The 16119-nt window shown below is 37.5% G+C and overlaps 1 pseudogene; it reads right to left on the reverse strand.

Annotated features, from left to right (window-relative positions):
- Window positions 1–1378: 1378 nt before the first annotated feature.
- LOC118574607 lies at window positions 1379–15288 on the reverse strand (annotated as a pseudogene).
- Between the last annotated feature and the right edge of the window lie 831 nt (window positions 15289–16119).

Genomic DNA, 16119 nt, shown 5'->3' on the forward strand with positions numbered 1-16119 from the left:
GTCTATTTATAATAACTAGTCTATTTGGCAAAATTAAAGAAGATATCTTATCTATCTTATATTTGTGAGTCTAAGGTTTTATATCTAGCTTATCTTTTATCATAACTAAGGAAAACTGTAACTATTTAGCTTCAACCACATCAAAGACCTCAGAAGGATATAATGTTACCTGAGAACCAGGAGAAGGATGCAAGCAACTTTTTGGAGTCTTGCAGGGTAGACAGAGACAGCTGGCATCCTGGACAGTCATCCAATATTCCTTTGTAAAGTTGGGGCATCTGTCTTCAGCCCACAGAGCTAGAGTCTCTCAGTCATTTTTCTCTGTGTCCTGTAGAATGTCGGGCAGTTTCCTCTGTGAAGCAGGTACCTGAAGGTCCATTTTGCGAAGCAAAGTTCAGCAAAGTATAGATTAATACAAGATTAATTACAAGGCACATTTAATTTCAATAGATCAATATGAAAGCCACTCCCTATAGAACACCAAAGACAATGCTGTTTACCATGTGCCTACTGAATGAGATGGTTTACTGAATAATGGAATGATTTTCATCACATCCAATACCTTATACAATCTAGTTGTGAAATGAATGCTTAAAATGCTCCAAACAGTTTAAACCTGAAGTTTAAGACTACAGTTTCACATTATTACATTACTCAGTTATAGTTATTTATAGTTTCTACAACCATTCAAAGAAAAAAAGGATTTATATAAACCACATGGACTTAAGGCTCCATTATGTAATATAGAGCTTAGAGCTAATTGGAGAAATAGGTCTGCTACTTATACTACTGGTAGCTATAACTTGATTGTCTCAGGGCTATTAGAAGTTGATTCTTTTAAAAGAAAAATTCACCTCATTTTAGTTTTGACACAGTAGTTCAACAATCAGTCCACAGTCTTATTGGCATAACTGATGTGCACTATCTCCAGTCACTATGCTCAAGGGTAAGAGCAATGAATATTCCATTTTTACATTTTACTGGAATTTTACATGCTTAATTCATGATTTTAAAACCTCTAGATTTTTAATTTTCCAAACTGTCTGAAGACACAGTGTGCCACACACTTAAGACTTCTGTTTCTCACTCTATTATCTGCAGAAACATTTCTCAAGTGTCTACGTGTCCTAGAAAGGAATTATTCAAAGGTGGACTCTTCTTCATATGAAACAAGGGGAAGAGAAAGAAGCTGAAACACAAGGTTCATCTGGTAAGTTTTACATTAGCCACTATAATCTGGCAGTATAAGAATATGGCTTTTTTGGCTCCGGCAGTCTGAGTCTTGGTGTGGAAATGAGTACTTGGCTATCCCACCACAGCTTTCTTGATGTGGGATTTTCAGGGCAGTCAAGACTGGGGAGTATGATTTGCCTCCCTATCAGGTGGAAACAAACTTTCAGGCACTCAGGTCATTTTGGGCTTCTTCCAGTTTGTCTTTAGCCTGTTCCAGTTGACCTTTAGGAAAAACAAGCTGATCACTGGGCGTACCATTGGTGATCTCAGTTGGGCCACACTCGGCTGCTCGATTTGCTTGAGGTACTAGATTTGAGAGGTACACTCTTATGCCTCCTCTTCCTTGGTTGCTAGTCACACAATAAGAATGTTTTGTCTGTGTAAGATTCCTGATGTTGCTGTTTTGGTTTTTCTTCAGATTCCTTTAAGCCAGTCACCATCATTTGAGTGAACATCATTTCATGATGTTTCCATCTTAGAATTAACTCATCTCATGCCATAACTTTGAACTCTGTTTCATTTAGATGGACCTTTTTGGGAAGAAGTTCTTTATTGGTCACCTTGAACTCTTTCCAGTCCAAGATTGCTTGGGTACTGTCAGTCACATAGGTGGAAGACACTCAGCCACTGGCCCTCCCTCTTTCCTGCCACAGCAGCGCTGGTGCTGGCCTTTACTTGCAGGTCTTACAGCCATACCTAGAGCAACACAATTTTAAGGATGAGTTTTTTAAATTTGTTTGCTTTCTGAAACTGGCTCTCTACCCTTAGTAGAAAGGACTTAGTGATAAAATTCCAGCTTAGTAGATATGAGACTCTTCATTCTATCTTGTAACATCATTACCAAAAAACAAAAAAACAAAACAAAACAAAAAAACCAAAACCAAACAAACAACAAAGCCAAACAAAACACCAAAAAAAAAATCCATTTATAAAAAAACAAAGATCGCTTCACTTGGTGGTGCACACCTGTAATCCTAGTGCTCAGGAAACTGAGGCAGGAAGGATGGAGTTTAGCTAAAGGCCAGAATGGACTACATGGTAAGTTACAGGCCATACAGCATAGAGGGATCCTATCTCAAAAAGCCAAAAAATCAATAGGAAAGGAAGGAAGAAGTTAAGTATGAAGTCATTTTTGAACATTTTTGGAAATTTAATGATTATATCGAGACTGGCTAGTTGCTCTTAATGTTCCAGGACAAAATGGTGAAAGGTAACAAAACCTCGGGGGTTTGGGTTCTTAGCTGAAGTATCAATAATGACATAAAAGCTTCTGTATGCTCTGAAGAAGAGCCTTATTTCCTATACCCACAAGGATGAAAATTAAATGCAGAATCTCATCTTGAAACTAGAGAAATTACAGCATAAGTATCTTCTGTTAAAATGATTGCACTGGCTGGGGAAAAAAAATCAGATGTTTTAATTCGTGTGAATACCCCAACCAAGTGTCTCTGTTCCAACCTGAGGGGATTAACCCTGCAGCACAAGAGGAAACTACAATGTCCTCTTCTAACGAAGTTGCTATACAGGATTATACTGATTCTCCAGTCCAATGTGTTAATGAAAACAAAGGGTATATTGAAAAGCATTATCAAAATATGCTAGTTAGTAAGGTAATCATAAAATATAACTTACAAGGAAAGAGAAACGACCCTTCATTGCCAGACAAAGCTTCTCCTATAAGACAAGAGTTATTAAATGAAAATCATGGTGGAAGACATGGGATTTCTTCCTGTGAGTTATTGGTCAGGGAGACCCCAAGGGCCTACAAAACAACACAAGCTACTGCCATTGCCCTTGGTTACCCATCATAAATACGTGGAAGACTCTGTAACTAAAGACGCTATACTCTTTAGGTGTAGCACCTAAAGAAAGCAGTTTTTAACTGGCTAGGAGACTACCTGCTGGATAGTTGTTGTAGTGCTAGAAGGTACTATGTAGACTGCTACAGAGAAAGGACATAGTGGTCTTACCCAACACCGAACTGTGCATGCTGCCACACTAACTTGCTAGATGTGCCTGTATTGTAATCCTGGTCCTACTATGGCAAACCTGGCTACTGAGCTGACCAAGGATTATGATACAGGGATTTTTACAGTAGCCAAGAATTTCACTTTCTTATGCCTCTTTCCAGTGCATCACCAGACCCTTCACCTCTCTCAGTCTGTCACAATTCTTGGTTAAGTCGGTAGCCATGAGGCAATACCTAAAATTTTTAAATAAATATATCTTTGTGCATATATATAGTGTAGAAATTAGAAGAAACAGCTAGAAACAAAAGAAAAGATTATTTCTTAGGTAATGGCCAGTGGTGGGACAGAGAACTCTTGTTATTTGCTAGATGTCATACTTTGATATTATTTTGTTTGTATTTGTAATAGTATAAGTAAAGTATTTATCATTCTCTAACTACCAAGGGAACAGGAACCACAAAAAGACCATCAACTCACAGCATGGTGCAACTTCAAACTTAGATGTCATCTTTGGTTATCTGAACTTGGCCTCTATGTGGGTGAAGTATGTGACAGAGATCTTCTAGATGCCAACCTCTGATGATGTGAATTAATGTGTGCAGGTGGCTTTCAACTGGCCAGCTAATTTCTGCAATATAGGAAATGACTGTAATTTCTGTTTCTGCATCTGGCCTCAAAAGAGAAAGTGGCCCCAATTGCCTATTGAATTTATGGAGATGAGATCTCAAGTATCTCAGGATAATTGTTGGATGAAGGGACAGGCTTTGCCAGAAAAGCAATTTCAATACTTCCTTCTCTCAAAGGTACTTTGAAACAATTTTTGTATTTAATTTTCAAAGTACCACATCTTTCAACATCTCCATTCTCACTGTGACTAGCTTTTCTTTGTTAATGCTAGCTTACCAAAACAGGTTCTACATAGCTAGCTTCCTGTCTTTTTAGCCAAGGTTTAGTTAGTTAAGTGTTTCTCTGGCTACCTAGGTTCCAAGTATATCTCCTGTTCTTGATTATTTTATGTTTCTATGCCTCTTTTTCTGTTCCTCACTTTCATCACTCCCATAAATCTTTTTTTGTGATTGTTTTGCTTTGCACTCCCACACTTTTCTCTGTATTGTCCATTCACTTAAGAAGTATTCACAGAGCAGCTATAATATGCATTAAAACCTGACACTCCCTGAGACACAGGCTCTTAACAGTCTAATTGAGATGACATACAAATGATGAATAGAAACAGTAATTAACTACAGTTAATGATGTAATGACAAAATTATTTCTATACACGATAAGTGCTACAGGATTAAAAAATAAAGTTAAAATGTGCACATTGTAGGAAATTGGTAAGGTGCAGAAAGTATTTTAAAAAGAATATGAAAATTCAGTTAGATTGTCTGAGTTGGAATCCTAGCTCTCTCTTTAGCTCTATAGCCTTGGACAAATCACATCACCTGTTTGAGACCCACTTTCTTTAGCCATTAAATAAAGATAATAATATTACTTCCCCACCCAAGAGGGTTACTAAGCTTACTACAAAGCCTAGTAAAACACAAGTGGTATTAGTCGCAGTTGCTGCTCCATCACCAGCTTATTGGCACATTGCCTTCAATCTTTTGACAATTATTTCATGATTCATGTGACTTACTGCTTGTTTTCACCCCCCTCATTTTTCATAGTTTATGCAAGTTTGTTTGCATGGATTCACAATGTCATGGCCTCTTTCTGTAATGGTTTCTCTAATTCCTCCTTTTCTCCCTACCTTCAGGTGTTCTTTTCTCCCATTGTTTTGAAAGTAGTCAGACAGGCAATAAAATTAGGGTGCTGTTTAGAAACTTCAGGAAACTATGTTAAAGTATGAGGAAAACAAGAAAGAGAAGGAATAAGAATTCATTATTTTCTAGAAAATTTGTGCATGTGGGAAGCCTGTCCTAGTAGAGGTAACAACAGAACTAGTTTCTGCCACTCTCGGGGTAGCCAACCCGTCCTCATGTGTACAAATGGCTCTATAGTATTAGGTTGTGGGTCACAGATATCAATGAGCTTTGTAAACTAGACTAAAAAGAAGAAAATGACAAGATCTAGTTTTATAGAGATAGTGGTTCTATTTTACTAATGGGTAGTAAAGGACAGATTATTCATATTTCTTATTTATTTTTCATTCCTTCTTGAAGAAGATAATTGCTTTTGCTTTGTCAGGAATAATTTAATCTATGTTTAGAACTACCCCTAAGCCAAATTGGTTTACCATTTGATGATACAAATGCCATCATTGTAAAAATTAAAACATTGCCCTCCTCTCTGTGTAGCTGGAATCCACCACTGCACCGGTATATCCTCCGTAGACAAGTGGAATTCACAGCCTTTGGTCTGGACTGACAAACTGATGTATGATTCAGATCACAGAAATATTCCTCTGAGCTATTATAACAAAGTTTTTTTTTTTTTGCAAAGTATCAGCATGTATTTATATATTTTCAGGTTTTATTTATTTTTCAAGACAGAGTTTCTCTGTGGTAACAGCCCTGGCTATCCTGGAACTCACTCTGTAGACCCAGCTGGGCTTGAACTCACAGAGATCCACCTGCCTCTGACTCCCAAGTGCTGGTGTGTGCCACTCAGCTATTTCCAGGTTTTAAATTTTAGTTTTTCCTCAGAATTTGACAGCATCGAATAAAATTCTTCCAATTATTTTTCTCAGCAGATGAAAGGAACATATTCATATAGTATCTTGCTTTTTTCAAGATGACATATTGGAAGGTATTGAAAACAAAAAATGGTAGAGCTGATAATAACTAAACCTAGGTAATTATTTATGGGGATTACTATTCTTTACTTTTGTGTATATTTAAATTTTGAAATAGTGAAAAATGAAGACAAGTTAAAACAGAGCTTTCTTTGTTGTAGTATATTTCTTTTATCCTTCTTTTGCTTACTTAAAAATGTTTACGTGTGTGTGTGTGTGTGTGTGTGTGTGTGTGTGTGTGTGTGTGTGTGTGTGTACAGTTACCCTTGGAGACCAGGAGAAGGGTTCAGATCACCTGGAGCTAGAGTTATAGTTGTGAGATGCTTGACATATGTGCTGGGAACTGAACTTAGATCCTCTGGGAAGAGCAACAAGCATTTCTTCATCCCCTGTTGGTTATTTTTGTAGATAGTTTTCATGTCACACAAGCTAGCTTTGAATTCACTGTATAGCCAGCACTGGCCTTGAACTCCTGATCCTCCTGCCTTCACCTCCTGAGAGGGCCAGAGAGATGTGTTATACATTTCTGATTCATGACTTGTTAAAATACATATGTTTCACTAAGCATTTTCATGACCTAAGAATTTTAATGTGTTAACTGGGAAATCTATAAGATTATGTAGAATTTTGAGCTTTTCTAAATATTTCAGATGTGTTTTCATTTTATTGGAAAACCTGTGAAGAGAATTATCATCATCATTTTTGTTATGCAGGTAAAAAGGGAAACCTTGTGGAGAAATTACTTGTCTAGGGACACGGAAGTACCTAGTATTCACAGGTAGAACAGAAATCAGTTTTCTGGATGGTTATGGCAGAACTCTGGTGACATAAAAACCAGGGGTACTGGGCTGGAGAGATGGCTCAGCGATTAAGAGCACTGGATGCTATTCCCAGGTCCTGAGTTCAATTCCCAGCAACGTTTCCTTACATGCAATGAGATGGTTTGTGCCATAATATCTACTGATTTTGACAGATTTAATTATACACAGGCACACACACACACACACACACACACACACACACACACACACACAGTTACAAGCCTCCATGCTCATGGGAAATACCTATGCCCAGTGCCTAGAATATATCAAAATATGATACTACTGTGAGTGGTGATGCATACCTTTAATCTCAGTACAGAGGCAGGTGGATCATTGAGTTTTATAGACCAGTCTAGTCTACATAGTGAGTTTTAGGCCAGCCAGAATGCTGTCTCAGAGGACCTAGGTTTGATTTCCAGCACCCACATGGCAGCTCACAATCATCTGCTAACTCCAGTTCCAGAGAATCCAGTGCCCTCTTCTGATTCCAAGGACACCACACACACATAATACATAGACATACATGCAAGCAAAATGTATATATATATATATATATATATATATATATATATATATATATATATATATAATTTTAAAGCATATGATGTTGAGGGGGTGGAACTGAAGGTGCAGGTAAGGCAGGGAGAAAGGTACCTATAAGATTCAAGAGACAGTGAAAATCATTTGAAACACTGTCTGGCACACTCACCTCCAAATTCTCTCTTCTCTATTTTTATTCTAAATTATATAAGAGTATTTGTTTTAATAATGTAGGCATGATCATGTTAATTCCTCATAGACCTCTCAAGTGGCTTCCTGTGATTTCTCAACATTCTATAATCTTTTAGTTATTCAAAAGCAGAGCAATTTGATCTTTCTAGCAAATTTGGAAGTCCTTTAACTTACTGGAGACCATAAGTGATATTGCTATGTGAAAGAGAGGCTGATGATAAATGAACAATTCAATTAGATAGGAAAGAGCAAGTAAATAACTAGAAATATTTAAAAGCATATCCTGATATCTTATATTTTCATAAAATAATGCCAACTGAATAAAAATGTAAATAAAATTTTGAATTCAGTTAAGAACATAAAAGTACAAGTATTTACTGCACCTCTGAGCAATTAAAAGCAGTAGGAGAGGGGCAGTGGATTTGATTCAGTGGCAGAGTCCATGTCTAGCTTGTGCCTGGCCATGAATTTCGCCACAGTACTGAAAAAAGGTGGTAGAAGAAAAATAGTCATAAAAGAAACCGGAAACACCTGACTATATGAAGCAAAATGCTTCTACATGTTAAATAGAATACATGACAAATAATAAACTTGGAAAATAGTCTCTTAAATATGAGAGAAAAATAGTGCCTTTAATATCTAAAGGACACAAAATAATGAGAAAATACAAAGACTCTAAATGGGAAAAAGAGAGTAGGAGAATAAATTACAAAAGAGGAACTATGAATGGTTAATAAACATATGAATAACTCTTCACCTGGACTCTAATCAAACACTGTAATGGAAACAAGAGCCTAATTTCACCTATTAATTAGCAAAGATGAAAAAGGACAATACTCTCTCTTAGCCGGGGTGCCATAAGAAGGCCATTCATCTACTCATAATAGGAGAGTAAACCAATGCAGTCTTCTGGGAAAACAATTCAGCAATATGCTTCACTAGCTAAAATAGTGCTATCTTTTGACCCATAGTGTTCTACTTTTACTAATATTCACTCCCTGCGAAGTAAGCTGACTGCTAGACAACATTCATGCAACGATGATGCTCATTTATAATAATGAAATTGTTAAATAACATAAATACTCAATAATAGGGAAGGTAGCAAATAAATTATTGTATATAAATTATGTCTATGATGACTATAAAATGGCTTAGAAAAAATCTTTTTATGTAGTGTTTAGGAGTATAAATAGGACATATCACTGGACACACACACACACACACACACACACACACACACACACACATTCTCACCTGGGTGAAAGAGACATACTCATAGAAACAGGCAACCCTACTAATGTGAGCCAGATATCCGAGGAAGGCAAACTGCATGTGCTTACTATAGTATCTATTATCATTTTTCTTTGTTTTACAAATGTTTGGCAATGGATATATTTTTTTTATTGCTTTTAAAAAAAGTGGACACTTAGAATGGACCATGAAAACTGTTGCAGACTAAACATATGCCCCATTATCAATAATCACAATTATTATTAGTGTGTTTAATGCCCAGCAGATGGAGCTGCCTCCCTTAACATTTAGCTTGAACTTTGGAAATTTAAAAACTATTCACAAAATTTCATTTTTCTTTATTTCATTTGAAGGAAGTCCCTTCTGTCCCCTTAAAAGTTGTCTAAAGCATACTTTCTTTAAAAAAGAGTATGTTAAAAATTTGTTGAGAATTTTTTGAAATTCTTCTGAGATAACTGGAGACATCTGGGGTGTTTCAAAAAGCAGGACTATACAGTGAGGTTGGGAAACTTGGGAATTCCAGAGATTGATTGTGTTAGGCCACACAGGGAGTCAAGGCAAAGGCAGGAAAAACAAGCTGAGGGGCCAGTTTACTGGGCTTCATTTGTTGACAAAGAGTAGGCTAGGAAATTGTATTTTGATGTATAAGTACACAAGTTTAGCATTTCAGCGTAATTTCAGAATTGATGATTTTGTTGGTTCTTACCATATAATTAGGATAATGGTTATAAACACTGACTTTGAAGTTATTTGAGAAGTTATTCAAAGCCCAATCCCTCAACTTCCTAGCCACATGACTTTAGGCTAGTCAATTTACCTCTGTTTTCATTTGTAAAATAAAAATTATAATAAACATATTCATAGAGTTGTGGTGAGAGTCAAATTAGACAATAATTCTTATAAAAGTGTTGGGCATACTGACTGATATGTTTTTGTTTTTTGTATTTTGTTTTGTTTTATTTCGTGGTTTTTTAAGACAATGTTTCTCTGTGTATCCCTGGCTGTCCTGGAACTTGCTCTGTAGACCAGGCTGGCCTCGAACTCAGAGATCTGCCTGCCTCTGCCTACCAAATTCTGGGATTAAAGACGTGCCACCATGTCTGATACTGATATGTGTTAAACAGGAAGTGAGTGTTTGTCATGGTTATCCTTTATTCACGTATTAAATACACATTTTTACTGCTGTGAACCAGACAGTGGAGTCTGTCCTAATATACTGTCAGCAAAGCAAATTCCTGCCATGCAGGCATGTGAGGGGGGAACAACACTATGTACAGCCCATCAACATGAGAGCTGGGGACCAGAATTTCCAGCGCTCTCTCTGGCTTTCATTAATTGATTGATTATGTTTTGGGATAGTATGTAGCCCAGGCTCGCTTTGAACTCATGATTCTTCTGCCTCAGCCTCTGAAATGCTCAGATTATGTGTATGTTGCCAACATACATGGTGTGGCTCTGAATTATTTTAGCACCTCAGACAAAATTTTAATCTCCATTTTCCTCTGAGTAAACAAGAGACTTGGATGAGATAATATTTAAAACATCCATCTTGGAAGCATTCTATTACTGTATTTCAAAGAACATCACTGAATGAGATCAAATCAAAGTTATTATCTTTCAAATATATTCACATTATGCAGTCTCTTCTTGGAAGGTATAAAATTCTCATAATTAGGTAAAGGTCCAAGCGCAAACTGAATGATTACAGCAGAGGCTGGATAAGATACCCATCTTTGTGAGGCTGGAGGAGAGAAAAATCAGTCTTTAAAATATATATATTGAAATAGTGCCATTCAAAAATTATCTTTTAGTTTAATCTGGTTAGTTTGATTGATAATGAATACATATGATTTAATTTCCTTACAAACTTCATGGGGCATCAACATATCTTTGCTGTTTTCCAATTATAAAATGGTATTCCATTATTAGTGCATTTGAGTGTGTGTGTGTGTGTGTGTGTGTGTGGTGTATATGCATAAGTATATAAAGTGTAACTACACCCGTGATTGTGGTTGCTTTTGTTCTATTTTATTCATTTAATTCTTTTTTTTTTTTTTTGGAGCTGAGGATCGAACCCAGGGCCTTGCGCTTGCTAGGCAAGTGCTCTACCACTGAGCTAAATCCCCAACCCTGCATTTAGTTCTTGATCAGTGATTTTTTTTCTGCAAAAGAACAGAGAGAAAATATTTTAGACTTTCTGGACTATATACCTTCTATAGCATATTTTTCTCAGGCCAGTTACAATGATGTAAACACATTCTTAGATCTCAGGTTGTGTAAAAATACAGACTTAGGGTTAGTTTTGGTCTGTGGTCCAGTTCATTGACCTTCATCTTAAATTACATTTTCAGCCTCCTGTTTATTGGTTTGCTTTCATGAACTGTCCCATGTCCACTTCAGGTCCACATCAGTCCTCACACAGAGTCCAGGTCCTTTCTTATCCTAGTCTCCATCTACTTGCTCTCAACTGATTTTTTTCCCATCTAGTCTTCTCACTAATTGCAGTGACCCTGTGGTATACCATGCAGACCTAGTGCAAAGCTTCATCTAGATGAAAATGATGCTTGGCAGCCTTGTCTAGAGGATGGACTGCTCTGTGAATAACATGTCTACCCCATGAGACAACTATCCAGCTTTCAGCCCATCTCCTTCACCAAGCTAACAGCGGCAACTTCATATCCACCAAACTTTTCATTATTCAGCAAATATTTATTGAGCCCCAAATACAAGCTTGACCTTGTTCTTAAATATAGAACTTTCACACTACAGTGAAAGAGAAGATATGGACAGATTCTTGTGTAATGATGCTGAAATTTTTTTTTGCAATATTATAGCACAGAAGAGAGCACCTCGTCTAGCTGTAGAAGTCAGGGAAAGTGACTCCCAGAATAAGTGACACTTCAGTCTTCTGGGAGAAAAACAACAACAACAATAATAATAATAATAATAATAATAATAATAATAATAAAACTCTCTATTGGAGCTGATTAGAGAAGGAACCCTAATTTCCTTAGTACATAAGTCTTGGGCTCTGCTTAGACCCTAGCCCAGTCTCAACTTTTCCTTGGTGCTGTTTCCACTCCTAAACCTAGGTCCCTAGAAACACCATCTGAACACACCTTGGTCACATTGCCATGTATAAAACACTAATCATAACTTAATCTCAAAGATCCACCTTTTCCCAGCAAAACAGTTTTCCTGAAGTGACCCAGATAGATTAGCCAGTTAGCAGGAATGATGATTACCAACTCTGTTAAGTTTTAGTTACTAGTGTTGATAACCACCAGTTACTCTTTTTAGATAATAGACATTTTCCTTCTTTAGTGGGCTGGGTTGGTTATGAAGGAGAATCAAGGTTTAAATGAATATTTTCTGTACTTAAATTTTAAGTTCAAATGCTGACCCCCCCCCCAAGAAAATTGGTCAACAAATGTCCTCTTACTCTTCATTAACTGCAAAATGAAAGGATCACCTCCTTTTGTGACACGCCCCTCCCCATGCAGTGGCTTCTTGGGAGGTACGGTAGTCTATTCATATGCTAATTTGTAGCCCCCTCAATCTTTTCACAGAGGCCTTATACAATGAGGTGGGGGTCCTGCATATTTCAGAAGAGCAGCATATGTTCCTTAAGGTGCACATGCAAGAAAACTGCCAGGGAAATACAGTGGAGTATTCTTTGTCCCTTTGCTGAGAGTTTACGAGAAATGGATGGCATTTTCTTTTTTAGTACAAAGATTGCATTAACTATGAGAGGTTCAGATCTTCTAAACTACTTTCTTTTTTATGTAACTAAATGAAATAAGAGAACAGAAAATTTCAACTCCTGGAAAGCACAAGAAGTGCCTCCTCTGAAGCTATTTAACTGTTCTTTTAAGAATGAATTCCTCTTCTGAAAAAATTATGAGCTGGCAGGGAAATGGACAACGTATATAACTTAATATCTGAAATTTCTCTCTTCCCCTTCTTAAACTTAATGTATCCTATTACAAGAGTGCTTGATGTTTAGGTTATAATTTCAGATATGCAAATGATTCATTAGTCGAGTATTTGATAAAACTTCTGATAGACAGTAATAGCTTTTTCTGGAATTTTATGCTAGTGCTCAGTAATGACAAACACTGTGTATTAATTTTACATGTACTAGAAATAATGATTAAAATGAAACCTATTTGATGTAACGGCCATTAGTTCAGAGCTGTTGAACAATGCTTCATAGCTTCAGATGAATAATAATGTCCTATTTTTCATCAGATAGGTGTTCCTTCTTATTGTATAAAGAAGTTATACCACTGAAATATAAAGATATACAATATCACTAAGCTTGATTAGCAAAACTGAACAATTAATATCTAAAAAAGAACCAGCATTAACAATGAACTATGTGCTTTTTAAAAACTAATTTATTTATTTTTATTTTATGTACATTGGTGTTCTGCCTGCATGTATATCTGTGTGAGGATGTCAGATCCCGTGGAACAGGCATTATAGACAGTTGTTAGCTGCCATGTGGGTGCTGGGACTTGACCCCAGGTCCTCCAGAGGAGCAGCTAGTACTTCCAACCACTGAGCCATCTCTCCAGTCATGTTTTCTGTGGAATCAATTTTGAAGAATGTTTTACACAAGAAATTTTAAAAAAAAATAGAGGAGAAACCCATAACATGGGTAAGATGTGTGGGATCATGAAATATTACCAAATCAAACCACAATTTGATAAAAGTTTTTTAATAAAAATGATGAGTTGTTAGCCATGGTAATCCTTGGGTAAAGTATTGGTGACTGAGCGACAGGAGTGGAGAGGGAGAGAGACCAGTACTTTTGGATTTGTTTTTCACTATGTTTCTTTTTGCATTGTGTACTATAAACCAGGCATGGTAGCACATACTTGTAATCATAGCACTTGTGAGGCTGAGGCAAAAGAATAGAAAGTTCAAGTCCATCTTGGGCTACAAAGTGAGAATATGACTTTGGGATATTACTCCAAGATAGTGCTTGCCCAACATGTATAATAAGGCCCTGGGTTCCATCCTCAGCAACACACATACACACACACACACACACACACACAGTCGGAGAGGGAGAGAAGGAGAGAGAGACAGAGACAGAGAGACAGAGAGCTGGGGAAAATGTGCCTTCAAATGTATTTTCATTATCAACACTAACTTGCAACTATGTAAGACAACATAGCGATTACCATGGTGGGTTTTGCCCTCCTTTCCCCCAGCATTCCTGTTCAACAGAGTCTCTCATGAGCCCAAAATACCATCATCAACAACAGAAGCACAAGCACAACAATTGGACAAAAAGTAAAATCAATTCCTTTCTTTCCTACCACTACTACTCATTCTGGCTATCTCCTGATTGATAGGCACTCTTCCAGGTGTTCAGTGCTGCGTCATTCCAAAACCTTGGAAATTATCTAGTCATAGCTTTCTTCTCACACAAACATTTAAAAGTATATATGATGTAGTAGCTCACAGGGGACCTAGTTTTAACCCTCCCAGACCTGATTGCTTTCTTAATGGTACCTTTCCTTTGTCTAACAACTCCAATTAGCACACGTTTTACATTGGATCAAAAACCAGTATTCATATGGTTAGTTTGGTAGGCCTTCATCACCCTACACCTCTTCTCCTCTGGATTCCCCAGACTTCATTTCTAATTAGTAACAATACTGCAATGAGAACACAGGAAGAGGTTCTGTATTAGTAACATTTTCTTCTAGACAAGGTGGCTCTCTTAGATTCTGTTGAATTCCTTCACCTTGTCCAAAGGACTGACCATGCTCATGACTTCATTTTGAAGATTAAAATTGCAAGAGTACTTTCTGGATGTGATGATCATCAGTGTTGGTTGTCAACCTGATTGGGTGGAAAAGCACCCAAGAGATCAGTAAAAACACACCTCTGAATGTGTCTGTGTTGGTGTTTCCAGAGAGAATTAACTAAGGAAGGAAGGCTCATCATGAATATGGAAAGTGCCATCCCATAAAGTCCCAGATGGAATACAATGGGGCAAAAGAGAAAGTCATCAAGCATGAGCATTCTCTTTGTCTACTCCCTGACTGCTAGGAGATGAGTAGCCTCTAAAACAAGCTCCTGTTGCTGTGATGATGCTTCCTGAGGGGGCTAGAAAGTACAGGTTAGCCCAGGACTGTGAATAGAAACCATGGCCAAATGATAATGATAATAAACTAATAACAAGTATAATAAAATGTAAGAGTCACAGGAGGGAGGGGCGTGCTGTGGGATGCTGTCTTCCTGACATGACATGGCCATTGTCCTTCTAAAGTTTCAGTAATTGTGGTGAGTGCCACAGGACCTGCAAAGAATTGGACCCCCCAATACTGCATCATTGAGGGGAGAAGGAGATCATGAGGCCTCACCCCTCCCTGAGTATTTAGTAGCAGTTAATGATTGTTGGGGGACGGAAGGAGAGTAAGAGAGAGTTTCTTCACTGGTTGTGTTATTCTATTTTTTGTTGTGATAAAAAAAAACTGAACAGAAAAGGGTTTATTTTGGCTTACATATCCAGGCCATGGTCCATCGTTAAGAAAAGTCAGGCAGGAACCAGAGACAGGGGTCATAGAGGAACGTTGCTTACTGACTCTCTAGCTCTGGGTCATGTTCAGTTAGCTTTCTTATACAACCCAAGGGATGGTACTTCCGGCAACAATTGGGCTAGGCCTTCCTGAATCTATCAATTCATAATTAAGGTAATTTCCCCACAGACAAGAGCACAGGTCAATCTGAGCTGTGCATTCCCTTAATTGAGACTCCCTCTTTCCCAGGTTGTGTCAAGGTGACAATAAAAACTAACCAGGACAGTGGGTAGCTATTGGTTAGTTGGCCCTGCCCTGTTAGCAACCATAATTAAACTCACTGAGTCATACACATGCACACACATGAAAGTAGAAGAAGGGGACTGGTTGGGAAGATGAAACAGACTGGCAGAAGTGCGAGGGAGACAAATGGGGCTCAATATGATCAAAATACATTGCATCTATATGTATGAAAACATCATAATGAAACCCATAGTTAGTATGTGATAAATATAATAATACTTGCTTTACATTATTCTTTCAGGTGTTTGGCCATAGCTATGTAAAGCTAACTAACTTATTGAACAATACCTGGTATACCGGCTTTAGTTTGATTTCTATTGCGAGAAAGCACAGACAAAAACCAACTTGGGGAAGAAAGTATTGGTGTGGCTTTCATTTTCCAGGCATACTCCATCATCCAGGGAAGGCCAGACAGGAACTCAATCAGGAACCTGGAGGGAGCAACTGAAGTAGAGACAACAGATGGAGGAATAATGCTTACTGGCTTGCTCAACCTGTGGGTTTTTGGGGTTTTCCTTCTGTTGCTTTGTTTG

This window comes from Onychomys torridus, chromosome X (assembly GCF_903995425.1).
Source record: "Onychomys torridus chromosome X, mOncTor1.1, whole genome shotgun sequence".
Classification (NCBI taxonomy): domain Eukaryota; kingdom Metazoa; phylum Chordata; class Mammalia; order Rodentia; family Cricetidae; genus Onychomys; species Onychomys torridus.